Below are 18,500 nucleotides of genomic sequence, written 5' to 3'. Positions count from 1 at the left end.
TGTCAGACACTTCCATGTTATCGTTAGGAATCAGAAATCGTGCAGTTTGTTATGACACGATTGATCATTTAGTACGTATTAATGATATCATTAATATGCAAGTAATTATGCTTTCAGGTGTATGCTGATTCTGAAATCACGCTTCAGTTTGATTAGGGCATAATAAGTCATATGAACTGAAATGAGTGGTGTTACAAAACCAGAAAAGTAGATGTAACTGAAGTAATGAATGATGTAACATAATATATGTTCTACCCCTCCCGCCCTGAATGAATCAATAAAATGGACAAACTACATGAAATTTTGGTATTCAATTCTTATTACCGCTTTAGAGCCTCCGTAGCTCAGTCGGTATAGATGAAGCCCTTTGGTAGGAAAAACCCGGGTTCGATTCCCGTCCATGACGTGAGAAACCTTTATCTGGTCTTTTTGGACTAAAGGTGAGTTAGCTGGTCTCATACGGTGGTAGAGGGTTTTTTCACCTCCTGTGCTCACAGAAATGATCTTACTCTCATTCTTTTTAAAGAGCTACACGCTGTGGTTCTTTGGGAGAAAATGGGAGATGAACGAGAAGCAGGTTCGGTACGTGGAAACTGGATGCCACATAATTTTTGCAGAAAAAAATATTTCGCAAGAAAAATGAAAGGGTTATGGATGTCGATCCAGTTGAACAACGCCAAAGAATCAGCTACAAAAAGGCAAAATGTAGGCAAAGCCTCCCCTCTTTACATGTGATGTGAGTCACATGGGTAATTACCCAAGGATTTTCATGAAGTTTTTTGGTGCTTCATCTCAACTATAGAAAAGATGGATAAAGTGGGTTTGACAATTCTTTCTCCACCCACCACAAAAATAAAATTAAAAAAAAAAAGTCGATAATCTGGTCCATGCAGATTCTAGAATCGTAAGCCTAACCAAAGTCCAAAATCGAAAGCATGTTTAAAAAATATTCTCAGATTTAACATGTTTATATTTTATTGTAGCAACAGAAAACCCCAAATGACGTTAAGGCATCTCAAAAGGGCCTAACTCACATTTGAGAAACGATATAATGCTGAAAAACCCAAAAGTTCGCAACAGACCCATCGCAAGTTGGGGTGTGGGGGGGGGGGGCAGTCTGTGTATACAGTAAGCAGTTCAAAATCTGTTTCCTTGAATTATCCCAACATGAACGCTTCTGAAGCTTGCCTTCATGTTTAACCAAATGAGACCTTTCCGAGAATTAAAACGAGCGCTGTGAACGAGGTTATATGGCAGGAAATCTCCCAGAACGAATTTAATGACACCAGCGAGAAAACAAGGCTGGGGAGGGACATTGTCATGTACAATACTCTTATATTTTCTTTATCAATGCAATAATAAGGATTTTTTTATTCACCTCCTTTTCCCAATCCATTTTTGATATAGAATGGATCGTGCATATAACATTCATTCAACTTGCTTCTTTTGGTGATAACAAGTGGGTTTACTTTTGAAGAAAAATACGATCAAGGGCAACGAAATGGAGCAAATGAATCTCTTGAATTATTTGTAAAGGAAGGTCATTAAAAATATCAACAAAATGATCTCTCGTTTATAACTTTGGATGCATAGCCGCAAAAAAACCAATACAATGACGCAAATGCTAAAAGTTCTGCAGCAAGAAGTTGAGAAATTCATTCGCTGCCGAAAAATTTCTACGAGATTATTTTTTTATACAATAAACAGGCAGCAGCAACACAAGCCGAACTTTGGAAACGTGACATACCGACGATCACTTTTCGATGCATTAGTGGAGCGGCGAGCCTATAAATTATTGATCAAGCTTCTTATTCCACAATTCAGCAGGGTAACATTTAGCAGCCATAACCTAATGGTATTAAAACGGAATCGGCTATGATTTGCAGCCGCATGCCAAGCAGAAGGTAGCATTTCTACCATATTACGGTAGCGACCAGCACCTAATGTCGTCAAGCGCGCGCGCCACGCTCCGTATTACGTCGCCCATTATCTTCAATCATCTTGTGCCGCATCCTTCACAATATCGCTAACCATGTTACACCTTAGTCCTTTCCATCAAACAGACACTAAAGCACCCTTGGACGTTATTCCGAAATAAATTCCCAGGAATGAGCTCGCCAGATTTTTCGGTTAATATCGAACCGACGCCAGAAGTTAGCGCCCCCTAGGGAGTTGCGCCGTCATGCGGCAGCCATTAGAGCAAAATAGCAAAGCGGAGTGCCACTGCGTGCGCGAGCAAAATCCACACACTTCTGATGCCCAAAGGCCTGGCCGTCGCCGCCTCAAACTGCTGTGTGCGGCAGTCCATTTGATTATTCCGCTACGGGGCGGGATCGCATTCCGAGATGTATGGCATTAAATATTGACGGTCTAGAAGCTGGCATCTACTCCCTCTGATTTATACTCCTCGCCAAGACTTGGCGGCGGGGCAGGGCAGCACACCAGGCAGATTCCCCGCCCAATCACGACCGTGTACTGGTTCCCATGCCACGTCACTGCCTGTAATGAGTGAGCACATCAATAATTCCGGACGCCACTCTACGCTCGGGCGGCCAGACTTGCGGCAGGTGACCACAACACACCTGGGAAGTCCTGTTTAACGACCTGCGATTTCCTCCAGGCCAAATGTCAAACGGGCGAGTTTCAGATTTTTCGTTTTTATTTTCCCCTTCTGCATCTTCTTTTTGTTTATTTTTACTATCTAAAAACGTAGGAATTTCTTAAGAAATACCTTAGTTCCTTCCCAGAAGATTTAAACAAGTTCAAAGAAATCAGTAATTTCTTTAAAATCTTCAGGCTAGTAATATCAGCCAAACGATTGTTTTTAATCATGTAAGTGACAGCACTAATTGAGAGAAAGTGCAATAGAAAATCGCGCCTGTAACAACCTATACTTTGCAGACTAATGCATGATTGTTTTCATAATCCTCTTCACGGATATTCATACAGTTTCCTACTGTCAGAGATAAATTTTATACAATTCACCGAATCCTTATTCTAATTTTAATTTTTCTGTTATATTATCCAGATATATAAAAGTCTAATTAGCTTCTTTCATATATGTACACGTGGATCAGATATTAAAAAAAAATTTTTTTTTTCAGATAATCCTTACTAGTATTCATATACACAAAACTTGCCATAGAGCATTTTGTAATTTTTTTATAGTTAGGCTGAGCTTTCGGTTCTAGGTGGCGCTGGCTTCGTAAACAGTTTCTGTAATAACGGTTATTTTCGTACCAACTATGAAATTACCTATGATTACAGAAACTGCTCAGCAGTGTTTTATTTATACATTTTTTTAAATCACTTCACCTACCTGAGTGATTCCCTTCTCCCCCACTGGAATGCAACTTGAAAAGTCAAATAATAATAACTAAAATTACGATATAACATCAGTTTATTTTCTTTAATTAAGTGAAAATTAATAATAGGAGAGTACCAAACTCGGAATTCTTATGGCAGGACGCAATTATATGCTTTGTGCTCGGGAACCATTATAGATGTGTATGCTGTTGTGTATCGTTACTTAAATTTATTTGTACGTCCCAAAGTTCTGTGACTGCTTTAGTGCAACAAATGTTTGGATTTCATTTCATCAGCGAAAAGCTAGTCAGGTAAAAGGAAAATATGACGAGGGAAGATATTGCTTTGGTTTCTACGCTTTGACAGATTTAACCCTTAGTCTAGAAATCGGTTCTATTTTCTACACATGGCAGTTTTTCAAGCCACTTCGGTGTCCAGTAAGCATGGCGTTGGTGGCAACGATGACACACGCAATTAAGCGAGATAATATGCTGGCTTCATAGTCCTTCAGTTGCGGTTCCAACTAACCGACCGAGTGAATTAAAGCCACTCACCAATTATGAGGATATTTACAAACATTCATGCTACCGTCTGTTGGTTACAAAGCGTAGACGCTTCCGCTCGATTACTCACGCATTTTCTTGTAGTTCGGAAACATCAATTCAGAGTATAAAAGATAGAATACTCTTCAACCTATTGTTAATTTTTTTTGCCTGTTTTTTTTTCTCGGAATGATTATTTATATATTTTTAATGGGAGAGCCAATTATAGCTTTAGGGTACAGACTACAGAGATCAAAACTTGAAGGGGGGGGGGGGGCGGAATGCAGTGGCCAGATATTCTTTCTGATTATTGTTTTATGGTTTCGTGCAATAACATAATATAAACATCTGCGTATGCACATTTGGATTCATTCAGAAAACTATTTCAGTAGGACAACAGCCGGCAATAATATGCTATTTGTCCCAATTAAAAAAAAATAAAAAAATTTCAAATATAAATTCACAAAGTGTGGAAATTTGAAAGCTGCTCCAGATCATCGATATATATATATATATATTTTTAATGGGAGAGCCAATTATAGCTTTAGGGTACAGACTACAGAGATCAAAACTTGAAGGGGGGGGGGGCGGAATGCAGTGGCCAGATATTCTTTCTGATTATTGTTTTATGGTTTCGTGCAATAGCATAATATAAACATCTGCGTATGCACATTTGGATTCATTCAGAAAACTATTTCAGTAGGACAACAGCCGGCAATAATATGCTATTTGTCCCAATTAAAAAAAAAATAAAAAAATTTCAAATATAAATTCACAAAGTGTGGAAATTTGAAAGCTGCTCCAGATCATCGATTTCGTATATATATATATTTGGATAGGAAGGCTTTTTTAAAGACAAAACCGGAACCTAGAGAACTAGTGTTATAAATTTCACTATAACTGAGCGTAATAAACTTCTTATCGTGACTAAGTTCCACAATTGAGTTTCAAGACTTTGGAAGAAAAAAAAAGCTATATAAATTCAAAAACTAAAAGTATTATTTTGTTAAGTGTACTCATACGGGCTTACGTAATGTGCGAGACACAATAAAACAATATGGACACATATGCATTTATGATCTAAACGTCATATATATTACCAGCGGCTTTTTGGAAAACCATAGGTGCGGTACGCATTATTTACTAGAAGGGAATGATAGACAAAAATTTTACATTTTTGGTTTATATGGGTTCAATGATCAAATGAATGATCTCGATGATCACTGGCTTCAGAAAGTTTATGTTATTTTATTTATTTTTCTATTAGCGAATTACCTAGTTTTGAGCCACGCAACATTATAGTGCTCCAATAATACTATAATTGGAGTTTATCAAGATTACGTTATGATGGAAGCCATTTTCTAAATTAAATTTAAATTTTTGATCATGGCAGGAATTTCTGTGTACCAATAAAGTTCCTTCTGTTGAGATGGATAAGCACATTGTTTTAGTTTCTGTTTTAAAAAATCCACTTTTTTGTATGTAAAAGCTCACTGAAATTTTTAATTGTAATTGTAATTCTAATTGAAAGTTCTAATTTCTAACATGAGAAATCAGAACCACTATTACCAATTAAACTAATGAAACATAAGTTAAAATGAGAAAACTGCAATAATATTTTTCCGATAAGATAATGAGAGAGCGAGAGAGAGTAGGGGATTAGAGACAGGAAAAACTACTTATAATGAAACATCCGAACAATCCATTCACAAATGCAGGATTTGAACTTCCCGCGAAAAAGGCCAACTGTGGTAGAACGTTAAAAAAAAAAAAAACCTCTTATTCTCCCATATAAAAATAACAAATACAGGCAACTGTGTTATTCAATCGTTTTTTGAATAACGATAAATAGAGGGCTCACACTTACCAACCTTTCAGAGAAAGGCCAGAAACTTGCAAGAAAAGTCCTGCTGGGAGTTCCCTATCCTCACTCTGACGAGTAGGAAACCCAGGCCAAACCTCAGTTGCTGCTATAAAAAAGTGCAATTGTGACAGTATTAACAATTTGCAAAATGGCAACACAAACATGAAAAACTATGCATTAATATGCCCAATAAAATATTTATGGACACTGCATAATTGTGAAATATGTTTTGTATTACCCTTTGTACTGAGGACATCAGTAAAATATCGTGGACTCGATAATAAAAATTAGCCATTTAATAATTTTTTTTTTTTGTAATGAAGGAAAAAAAAAAGGTAGCAAGAACATCTCAAGAATGGTCAAATATACCATAAATTGAGAGAGAATTAATATTGCATAATACTATATTTTTAAGCAGACCATGGAATAACTAAAGATTTTCTATTTAAAAGTAAAATAAACTATTACCGTATAAGATTGGTTAACTCACACTCAACGAAAAAAAAAAAAAAAAAAAAAACTCGCGTCTAGAAACACCATAATTACTGATTCGCGCAACTCCGCTACTGGACGAGGGAAAAAAGCTCAGGCAAAAACTAATAAAAGCGATCATGAATCAACAAAAACTTTTAAAAGAGAATTAAGGTTGTAATTACACCATATTTTGATCGTAATAAAGCCATACTTTCCTACCATTTCTAATCTTAAAACAGTAACCTGTTGATTTTACATTGATCAAAATAACAGAAGTAAGAGAATCAAGACTTTCTTGTCCCATCTTTTAATTTCAGAGTAATTATTCTGCCATAGCCATCAACAGGCTAGTTTCGTGCAAGAACTTTGCTAATTTTTTTTTTTTTTTTTTACAATGAGCGAACTTTTGTTTCGTTAACAAAAATAAAGGAAGACACGCACTCTACGCGTACTGTCCAGTGAGTGCTACAGTAACCATCACAGTGGAATAAGGTGTTCCCATATGCTTTGATTTTAATTAACTCATTTTTTGTGTACTAGTCTTTAGACATTCAATGTTTTTCTTTCACAAAAAAGTACGTTGGTATGTGCGAAATGCAATTTGAAAATCTGATTTTTTTTCCATATTTTACTTTTTTTCACATTTTTTTTAATACGAACACTGTTGATTATATTCTTTGTTTCTAACTGTAGAGAGTAACTCATCTTGATAATTGGTGTGCCGACCAAATTCTTATCGCGCATGGAAGGAGAAAAAAATCTTTCCAGAATATAAATTTTGTCCCATTAGCAGTAGTGACAGCGAGGTTAAAATAAAAAAAAAACTACGGAAGAAATGAAAAAAGGTAAAAATATTTATGACGAAGTCAGACGAAAAGTAGAACGTTTCGGAAATAGCAGCTAGCAGATTACCACTGTGTTACTTAAGCCAAATCTGTTGTCATAGAAACATTACGCCAGATCCGCGTGGAGCAAACGAAACTTTGTCATCAACAGATAGAGTCTAACGTTTGGTCACGAGAATATATCAATAAGTATTTAGAATTTGAAATTTCAGTGTCTGAATTTTCTGAAATTTAAATATTATTTGAACATTTAAAAAAATGTTAATTTTGAATATTGCTTGCATTTCCTAAAATGAAATATTCTGCAAATTGATCACGATTTCAGTATAAAAACGATATATATATATATATATATATATATATATATATATATATATATATATATATATATATATATACGTTCCCTGCATCCAAAACTAAACATCCAAACGTATAAAAAACGTCACCAGTCCAGAAAGGGTTAAACTGATAATAAATCACATGTGAAAAGAGTATGGAAGTAGCAAGCTGAGAAGACATTACGACTAGTTGACGGGAGAATTTAAGGCTCTCCGAGGCAAGATTAACTGACCAACACAAACGGAGATTTTTAAGTGGCAGCGGGGTGGGTGCAGCGCAGTCATTTAATCTCCTTATCCTGAGCTGCACGAGAACTTTGAAACGCTGCAGAAAATGAAAGCAGTAGTTTGAGTACTTCCTTTCCTGCCTACCAAGAGTAATGTGTCAAAGAGTTTGAAACTAGTTTCGCAAAAATAAAATGAATGATATTGGAAGTTTCGTAATTTATAAAGAGTTAAGCAGTGGCGCACCCAGAGGGGGGGGGGCAAGGGGCCCGGGAACCCCCCAAAGAAAAGGAAAAAACACTAGAAAAATTTCCAAAAATCTTTTCCTAATTAAAATTCATTTTTTTTTATTTATGTTGTGTGCTACTTATGAATTAGCGATCACTGCCGATGCTCAGTTATAGGTCGTATGCGATGTGTAGTGTGTATTCGCAAAACGCCTACTCAACTCGCCCCCCACCCCCCAAAGGTTAAATCCTGAGCGCTCGGCCCCCTCCAAGATTAAATCCTGAGTGCGCCACTGGAGTTAAGTATAAGACTCATGGTATTCTTGATCTCGTGTTTTCTAATGATTGTGATGCTCAAGTTTTTTTCTTGGTGGGCCGCAATCATGTCTTCATAGGACTGTGGCCGCACATGCTTTCAGTTATGAAGTACAGTATAATCCTTCAGTGGTAAAAAAGAACATTGTGGTAGCTGACGTTAATAGTGATATATATTTCTAATAAGAATTTAAAGATCGAGGTATTCTGGCTATCACAATAGAAAAAGATCGTACAAGCTAGCTTATACATTTCTAGTGATTTTTTTTTTTTTTAACACCTAGTTACACGTGGAAAAGAATGTAACCATTAAAATTTCTTATCGAATCTTAATTTTTCAACAAAAATAATGTTTCCTAATGGCTGGGCAGTTCGGCTATATTTCAATGAAAAACAATAAGTAACATCAACAACAAATGCAGAAAACTGGTCGAGTAGGCAGCACGAGACTTTTAAAAAATGTTAACAAGAATTAAAATACAATGCATCAACATAAACCTCGGTAAAAGCAAACGAGAAGTGATGCTATAAAACTGATGTTCGTGAACTTATTTTATTTGATAACTGAAATGAATAAAAATAATAATAAGACTCACGCCAGCATGACATCGTTAAAGTAATCAGGAGTAAAAAGTATATACACGAAGGGGATGGACTAATTAAAATTAATAGGAGTTGCTGTTAAAATAAAAGAAAAAGAAAGAAAGAAAGAAAGAAACGGTTGCTGTAAATCCAAACCAGAATGGGATTCAGTCGTTTAAACCAAATTTGTAGCAGGTTTTGGTTCGTACTTTTTCATTTTATGAAGTTAACATAAACCTTAACAAATCTCCTCGTTGTTCTCACTGAACCAGATAATTGTGAGTGTGGGACAACCCAGTCCATGGAACGCCTTCTTTTTTGCCCCCTTCTTCAATCACTTTGCACAAAAGAGGACCTTATATCCTTCACAGAAAGAGCAGTTAATTGCGCAAGATTCTGGAGGAACATCTGACCATATTTATTGTATATAACTTATGCATAGTTTATTTTTCCTTCATATTTTACTTATTATTCCCTGTATAATGTACCTACTAAATGTAAGCTGTTCTCATTTGTAATGCATCCTAATTTGTTGTAAATAATGCTGTAGCACTTACTACTGTACCACTTGTGTTTGGATACGAAATCAACTGACAGCAGCACCCAAGTTCGCTATTAAGGTGGACCGGAATATTCTCCGGTTATTTTTAACAAAATGCAAAGAATCACCAGAAATTATGAAAGAAATAAAGGAAAAGAAAAAGAAATGCTCGTTTTATTGATTTATTTTACTAATTTGACTTAAAACTTCGAATCTGACGGTGTCTGTGTGCCCCGTTAACTACCTCTCAAATAAAAATAGCGAATGAGGGGTATTCAACTTAGAATCGTAGTTCTAGTATATTAAATTTATGCGCTAACGGTTCTTGTAATAAGCTGTAAGAGACTCGCTAAACAGTACCCGGATTAGTGTTACAACTCTTGACTTTCCCATATTGTAATTGTATAGTTTCTGTTTAAAACACATGTTAGAAGACTTTTCCCCCCCCTCCCCAATATCTGATTATGATAATAGCAATCCAGGCACAGATACCAAATGTTAAAATGGAGTGAATTAAAGCATAGTTATAAATCTAGGAGGGGTCATATAACTTACATTGTTTCTTCATGATTTTTTAAATCATGCATTTGGTTTACAATCATCCATGCTCTGTCATATTACCTTTGATTCCATAGCATTACGTTTATAAGAGCTTTTTAACCGAAGATGAGTTAGCCTATCTCAAACAACTGTAGGAGGTTTTTCCCTGCAACAAACTGGTTCCAACACACACACACACTACTTACAAATGTCAACCAGGACAACGACTGGCTAAAACTGATTTGTAACAAATACCAAGTACTACGTCGATCCCAACAAGGAAAAGACGAAAGAAAGCAAAGACTTATAATTAATCTACAGGACCTCCAAACACAGCATTTGTCTCTTCAACATTTATTTTTTCCCTTTAGGTTGGAGATAATTGCATAGCGCGATGTGAGACTACCAATCTGTTTACCGGAAACCTGAAGTGGATTGAAGAAGTGTCCATGTTTGGTCTCCGTAGAGCAAGGTTTGCAGATTATTTAACTCACCCAAGGTACCAAATACTAATGGACTATAGGTTAAATGGCTTTCGTGAATCGGATTTAAATTAAAAACTTTGTGAATTGAGATATTCATATCTTCCACGTACATAATCAATTAAGTTGGGCCTTTCTGGAAAACAATGTCATTCGTACACAATAAAAAAACAGTAGCGGTTCGAGTGTTCGTATTGAACGTCTTATACTGAGATACTGTATTACCAATCTGAACTACCATTTCCATCTTGGATTCGGATAACTTCTTAATTATCTTTCAACGCAAACCGCAAGATTCTTTTTTAACAGTGCAATCATATGCAATCAAATGCCCTGAAAAAGTCAACGCACAAAAGCGCAGAGATTCAGCGCAAGTTTTTTTTTTAACATAATTGCATCTATAATCACAGTTTGCGTTGATTTCCATAGTGATAATCAACGCTGTTCAATAGCAATTAAATGTCTTTTGACAATAGATTTCCGAATTCCGCTATGTATTAATTTCTTAGACCTGCGAAAAGACATTAATGAAATGGTCTTGCACTGTAGTAAATTTCGTGTAGACAACCACTCTTGTGTACCGGCACGATTTTGATGAGTTTTACTTTGTAAATAAAGATATCCTGTATCAATCAATGGACAAGTTGCAGATTCACAGTGAGGGGCTGCTTTATTTCCTCTTTTACTTTCTTAATTACAATAATGGAAATATCTATAACACAGGATGTATTACCTTTCATAGAGATTATAATCCGGCAGATTTTCAAGTTATGTAATGGGTTCTAGTTATAAATTGCTTTTAAGTTTCTGTTGGATAATTATAGTGTCGGTTGTAAGATTCCGTTGTGATTATTAGGGACTGAATTTTTTTTTTTAAGTTATTATAATGCCAACGTATACTTAATATCTGCAACGACAGCGTGGTGTTGTTTGTTCTGCCTAGACATAAGATTATTAAAGTATTTTCGCTTTGATTTATTGTTTTTGCCATTATATATGCCAAGTTTGGTTTCATAGTCAGTTTTGTTTACTCTCCTGAATTAATTTAGTAACAAATACAGTGATAAAATTAAACAAATAAAAGTCAAGAGTAATATGGATATATCTCCGCATTTTCTTGCTAACTGCTTGAATCTCGAAATATTTTGGTTGTTTTCAGCAGGCAGTGATAGTCAATTGGTGATCTGCGGTACATTTCTATCCGGTTTTAAAAAAGATTAGCGTTTTGTATAAAAATTTCTGTGGTTTTTCTTTTTTTCATTTCTTTCTTCTTCTAATAATTCGAAAATTAATTTTCTTGTTAAATGACTGGTTTGCACGTCTATTTTATAAGTAAAACTATGCAACAATATTTTTGATTATAAAAAAGAAAAAAAAATGTAAGTTATGACTTTTAATCGTTTCACTAATTCTGTGTATCATTTAAAAACAAACATATTTTGTTTTCAATAATACACGAAAATTAATTTGAATAATAAAAAGCAACTTAAAATAGGGGGATAACACGTTTAAAACACACCTATGACTGTAGTATTTATTTAAACAAAAAAATAATAATAATGTTTTTTTTTTACTTAATAACACTCGAAATCAAATACTGTTTTTTCTATGTAATGATGCTCATAATATGCATGGTACTGATCATCTTTTCATCCCTGTTAATATTAAAGATACAGTTCCATACAACCAAGTGAATACTGAGTCTGATTAACTTCGTACCATCAGGATTATCTAACCCAGTGGTCTCAAACTGGCGGCCCACATCCGGCCCCCGAAGCAATTTTACACGGCCCGCGAATACATTTCAATTATGTATTTGTTGTAAATACGGTGCTTATAGTTTTAGAGATATAGAGATATGGACTGAGCTTATGTGCGCATAAGCTCAGTCCATATCTACAATTTACAATCAGTAAATTTAGTTCTCTAGCCGACGGTTGGTGGCGCTTCAGTATTCTCGTGTTTCCGATGCACAGCTGCACAGTTCATATTGCAATATAGATGGAGACAAACTAACGTACGGCTTATAAAACCTGTTTATTTGTGCTTGTTTTTAGATCTACATTATATCAATACCTATCGTTTAGAATTGTGCATAACTTTTGAGTGTTGCTTTCATACGAAAATTCATCTTGTTGAATTAAAGTTGTAAATAAAATTATAATAGTGATTTTAATTAAGAGATTAAACTGCAAGCCATGTCTTTAACAAAGAGTAAAAGAAAAGTGGAAGAAGAAGGACGTGTTTTTCAAGATAAATGGGAAATTATGTACTTTTGTGGTGTTGTGCGCAATAAAATTGTATGTTTTATTTGTAATAAGGGAATATCAGTTCCAAAAGAATACAATTTACGTCACCATTACGAAACGAATCATGAAGAAAAATTTGAAATATTGGAAGGCAAATTGAGGGATGAAAAATTACAGTTTCTGAAATCTGGCTTACACCGACAACAAAATTTTTTTACTGAAGCAAATAAATCTAGTGAAGCAACAGTTCACGCAAGTTTTGCTCTCGCGCACATCATTGCAAAACGATCAAAACCATTTACTGATGACGAATTCCTTAAAGATTGTTTGATTAAGTGTGCTGAACTTCTTTGTCCTGACAAATAACAATTATTTAAAAATAGTAGTTTGTCAGCCAACACGAGAGCGGAACGTATTAACGAAATCGCTAGTGATTTACGATGTCAGTTAAAAGAAAAAAGTATAGAGTTTGCAGCATTCTCAATAGCAGTTGATGAGAGTACTGACACCACAGATATAGCACACCTTGCCGTTTTCGTACGAGGTGTTACTGATGAATTTGAAGTAATTGAGGAATTATTGGAAATAATTCATATGAAAGGAAAAACTGGTGCACAGGATATTTTTTCTGAAATAAAAACTGTAATACATAAATATAAATTAAGTTGGGATAAAATGGATTTGCAAGTGATGGTGCAGCTGCCATGGTTGGTAAAAAAAATGGAGTAGCGGTAAAATTAAGAAATATAGTGAAACAAGAAAAATTTCAGAATAAATTTTGCACTACACATTGCATTATTCATCAAAAAGCACTTTGTGCTAAAAATTTGCAGATGAATAATATTATGGAAACAGTAACTAAAACAGTAAACTTTATCCGTGGACGAGCTCCGAATTATCGAGAATTTGTTGCATTGCTTGAAGAAATTGAAAGTGACTACGGAGAAATGATTTATTATAATGAGGTGAGGTGGTTAAGTCGAGGAGCTGTATTAAAACGGTTTTTTTTTTATTTAATAAATGAAATCAAAATTTTCATGACACAAAAAAATGAAACCATCGACAAGCTACGTAATGATACATAGATAACAGATTTCGCATTTCTTGTTGACTTAACCGGCCATTTAAATATTCTCAATAAAGAGCTGCAAGGAAAGAATAAACTTATCACTGACATGTATGCTTGTATTGAAGCTTTTAAGTTAAATTGCAATTATGGGAAATACAACTGGAATCAAAAAATTTCGTACATTACCTACATTTTAAATCCTGCCCTATTATTTCAAATGAAAAATCTCAAGAATACGCAAGAAAAATAGCATTATTACGACAAGAATTTGAAGAAAGATTTTAATGATTTGGAGTCCGATTTTACATTATTTTTATTACATTAAAAACGAACGTGAATAACACACCAGAAAATCTACAAATGGAGCTAATTAATTTATAGTGTGATATAAATCTTATTCAAAGATTTGAAGATACAGATCTGATTAACTTTTATTCGTACTTGTCAAAAGATAAATACCCTCAGCTACGAATATTTGCAATAAGAATAATCGCCTTGTTTGGGAGTACATTTATATGTGAACAGTTTTTTTCGCAGTTGAAAATTAATAAGTCTAAGAAAAGAACCCGATTGACCGATGAGCATCTACAATCCGTGATGAAGATAGTTTCTAGTAATTTTTCTCCAAGGCTACAAACTTTATCAGAATCAAAACGCCATCAAGTGTCAAGTTGCAGTAAGAAATAAAGAAGTTTATAATTATTTACATGCAAACATATGTATTTTTTTCTGTATGTGTCGAAGAAAAATGTAATAAATAAAAGAAAGAGAATAGGTTGTCATTATTTGTTCTCAAGGGTTTCATAATTATAAAGGGGTGGTATCTATACATTAGGGGTAAGTACGGTTCAATATATATATTCACTCTCATTTTGTTAAAAAAAAAAAATTCCGGCCCGTCGGCTGCTTTCGCATCGTGCATTCGGCCCGCATGCAATTTGAGTTTGAGACCGATCTAACCCTTAGTCCACCATGGTGGTCAACATTCACAGTCTTTAATGGGTGGAATTCACATAGAAATAAATAAACAAGAAATCCGCTAACTTTTGGAGACCGAAGAGTAGTCAATCTGCACCCTTAGCCAAGCATAAAAATAAATAAGTAAATAAATAAATGATACATATTAAATCAGAAAATAAAAATTACACTTTATAGGGGATCGTCCTTAAATAATGTCCGATTTGTGGGGGAGAAGGAGGGATTAGCAATTTTTCAAAAATCTGTCATTCTGTGATTCAAAATGAGTTAATGCTGATATTGTTAGAATAAATACCAAAAGCAGAAATAATTCTAAACAAATGTAACGGATAAACTTAATGAATTGTTGCTCTCTTGCGATTTTTAAATATAGAAATTACCACATGTTGGATACTGTGTCTTCTATCATAACTAGATATAACTAGTTTTCAGTGATACTGTTAACGACCTTGCATGGTATACATACATGATTGCACGATGGTGTAAATACATATGGATGAACGAACAGGTCACTAATATGTTCAAGTCGAATTTGCTAGTAGCACCTGTTGCATGTCAAAAATTATTACTTACCTTGCAGTCTTTCTGGCTGAAATTTGAAACAGACCTGACTTGCCATTATTTCTCTGATGCTGGCTCAAAAAGAAAGAAAAAACATTTTTCGTCGTTCATTTTGTGGCAGGAAGATGGTTAGTTTTATACAACCACAGTAAACCACAAGGAAATTGTATTTTTTTTTTTTTTCATTGACCTCCCCGCTTCATTTTGAAAAGATGGTTAGCATTCCTACTGAATTCCAAATGGTATTAGAGGCAAAACGAAAAAAAAGATAAAATCACAAAACAATAATATTACAATTCGCAGATTATATTTTGATTAGTTGGGTCATTTGCATCTCGAAGGTTGTTGTTTCTGCAACAGCCAAAGGGGAAATGACCACTTAATTATTGATAACCAGAAATTTCAAAATGCTACTTCCTTCAAATATCGCGAAATATTAATTACTACAGATAATAATACAAACTAGAATACACGCAGTTTATTACTCACTATATCATTTATCATCTTTCAATATTCTCAATAAACAGAATTTTAAAAAAATAAAAGTATAAAATAAAATAATATTAATCCTCCTGTTTTATATGGAACAGAAACCGGAAACCTGTCAAACCAACCTGGAAAAAAATTGCAAATCTTTGAAAATGAAATCCATGGAAAAGTCTTTGTACCTATAAGAAATAACAGAACAGGAAAATGGAGGAAAAGACACAATGAACAGCTTTATCAAACTGCAGAGATCTCCGCTATTAACCGATCATATCAGAGCTTACACGCCGAGTTGGCCTGGAGATCTCTGTAAAGAATGGAAGAGGAGAGAATGGTTACAGAAGGCGATCTAGAAGAAGGTCATGATAACATCCGAAAACTTTGGACTTCATATGGCTAATGATAAAAAATAATAATATGGTCAGAATAAAAGTAATACAACTCCGTATTAACATTTTTAACTGACACCATTCATTAACAGTGGCCTCCCATATTTAATGAATTTGTGCGTATACAAGATATTGAATAAGATGCTGTACAAATTCATATACTGTACCAGCAACTTGTCATTATTTCTCTTATTCTGGCTCAATAAGAAAAAATTTCGTTGTTGATTTTGTGGCAAGAAGATGGCTGGCCTTATACAGTCACAGTAAACCACAACAAAGACACAAAATTTTTTCCGTTGATACCCAGAGCGTAGCATTATTAACATTATAATGGCTACTATAATGTTAGGACAAAATCAGGCACGTCGAGAATTTTAGCACAAGGAACTAAGGCTAAGAAGATAGCGTATCATGTCTGTTAATTGCATGTTTTTTTTTTTTTTTTTTTTTTGGGGGGGGGGGGGGTTCTGAAAATTCTGAAATCTCGAAATTCTGAGTTCTATGTTCTATAAAACAGTTCAGATGCTGTGTAAAAAGCCGACTACTACGGGATATACCACCATTGATTTTATTGAATTATTAAACATTCTTTTCAGAATCGTTTGCTGACTATCTTATGTCAATCCTATCCACAAAAGGCTGTAATTAATTCTAAACTGATTAACTTTTTCACACCACTCCAGGCCTCCAATAACGAAAACTGTGGGGCCACACAATCATCTACCACCTAAAGACTTTCCTAATCCATGTCACAAGGGGAATTTGCTACAGCCCAAGAATGGATACGCTATTCAGCCAACCAACCAGGCCAAAAGTCTACCTACTACTACATACCGCTCTTAGCAATGTGTATAGGTTACTTTACCACATAAAAAAGTGGTAAAGTTATGCGCTGCTGCTAACGGTCTAATGCAAAAATAAAAAAAGATGTCTGTTTCATTCTTAATACAATGCTATCCCATCGGTCTATCTGCCATCCTTTGGGTAGCGTAGCAAGCTTTCTCTATGGTCGTTCAATGCGTGTCATGGTGGATGAATCATTCTCTTCCAGCTTTGCCACCATCTACTGGTAAATGACCCATTCTCAATCACCACTAATGCTACCCACAGCTTTGATGATTATAGTACAATCCATTTATCCTACTTATTCGACAAGCCATGCACTGCTAAGACATTCCAGGCTTCAAAATCATCTGCAACCACCATCCTTAAATGGGACAAGAATAATTTGGTCACCGTAAATACTACCAAAACGCAATCATACATTTTCTCTAGTAAAAGGGATCTCAGCTCACTTACCCTCAGTAATACACAAATCATTAGACAGGTTCCTCTCCCTGGAATGATATTTACCTCCGGCCTCTACTGAAATAAACACATCGCATCAATAGCTTCCTACGGCTCTAAAAACACTACACATTCTTTTCCGCTGAAGGTGCTACTTGTCACCCGTCCACCTGCTAACTGTATAGAAATCGCAAATCTGCCCATCCTTAGAATACTGTTCACACGTTTGGGATGGTACATCTAAAACCTCCCTAAATAGTCTCTATGCTGTCCAGAGGAGAGCAGTTCGGTTCATGGATGATCCCGACCTCATTCACTCACGTCAACCTTATCTCAGATGGATTGTTTCCGCTCTATGCAAAGTAGTACATGTAGCTGCTTATAAAACTACCATCACAAAGACTGTGTAACACACTTCAGTTTAGCCCAAACTGTACAAAACATTTTTATGAGCAAAATCACCACTACTTAGACGAAGAATTAAAATTAGTGCAGTATAAGCAGATATTTGCGCAATGAAGCTAGAGATAGGAAGAAAATACGCTGTATATCAATATAAGGAACGCTCTTGTCTTCGAAGCAGAGAACTTCGCTTCTCACGGTGGCTTACAGGTGTGAGAAGCTATCAATGTTATTAACATACGTAGGCCATGCCAGAAAACTTGAACAGCCTATAATACCATAGAGAGTAATTTTTATTTCCTGAAAACCTTTAAGGGAATCCCTATATTCTCGTGTTTCTATCAATCTATTACTGATGTCTGAAACAATTCAATTTTCGAGATCTCTGTAAGACTAAACATGGTACAACAACAGCGCACAGAATTCCCACATAGTTGTTAAATATCCTTCCTTCGTGTGTATCTTTGTTATCCTATTTGGTAATAACCCAGGGCCACTTCCAGCACATAAAAATTATACCTTAAGCATACTGATTGTTCACAGGTTGATAAACCATGGTCCCCAATAGATTTTTTTGTTTAAGTAGTAATAATGACGGTGCTTTTCAAATAACATCTTTACACTGTTTGACCAACAGTGAAGAACCGTTTGTGGAGCTGTTTTCTTTAGCTACTTTATTTATCGAATGTTATCTCAAAGCCGAAAAGCCAGCAGAAGTGTAGAGCCTATTAGACACAATATGTCATGGGGAGATGGATTGGTCAGTTAACGAGTAATGCCAAATGTGGGAGGCAAGGT

General features: G+C 35.0%; 1 protein-coding gene across 5 annotated transcripts in view; it reads right to left on the bottom strand.

Annotated features, from left to right (window-relative positions):
* The window catches only part of tgo (Aryl hydrocarbon receptor nuclear translocator homolog tgo), a 439,650-nt gene that overhangs the window by 124,785 nt on the left and 296,365 nt on the right, over positions 1 to 18,500 (bottom strand). The window lies entirely within an intron of this gene.

This window comes from Typopeltis vanoorti, chromosome 13, assembly GCF_054136105.1.
Source record: "Typopeltis vanoorti isolate ZY-2024b chromosome 13, IOZ_Tvanoo_1.0, whole genome shotgun sequence".
Taxonomy (NCBI): Eukaryota; Metazoa; Arthropoda; class Arachnida; order Uropygi; family Thelyphonidae; genus Typopeltis; species Typopeltis vanoorti.
This window is presented reverse-complemented; position numbering and strand designations above follow the sequence as displayed.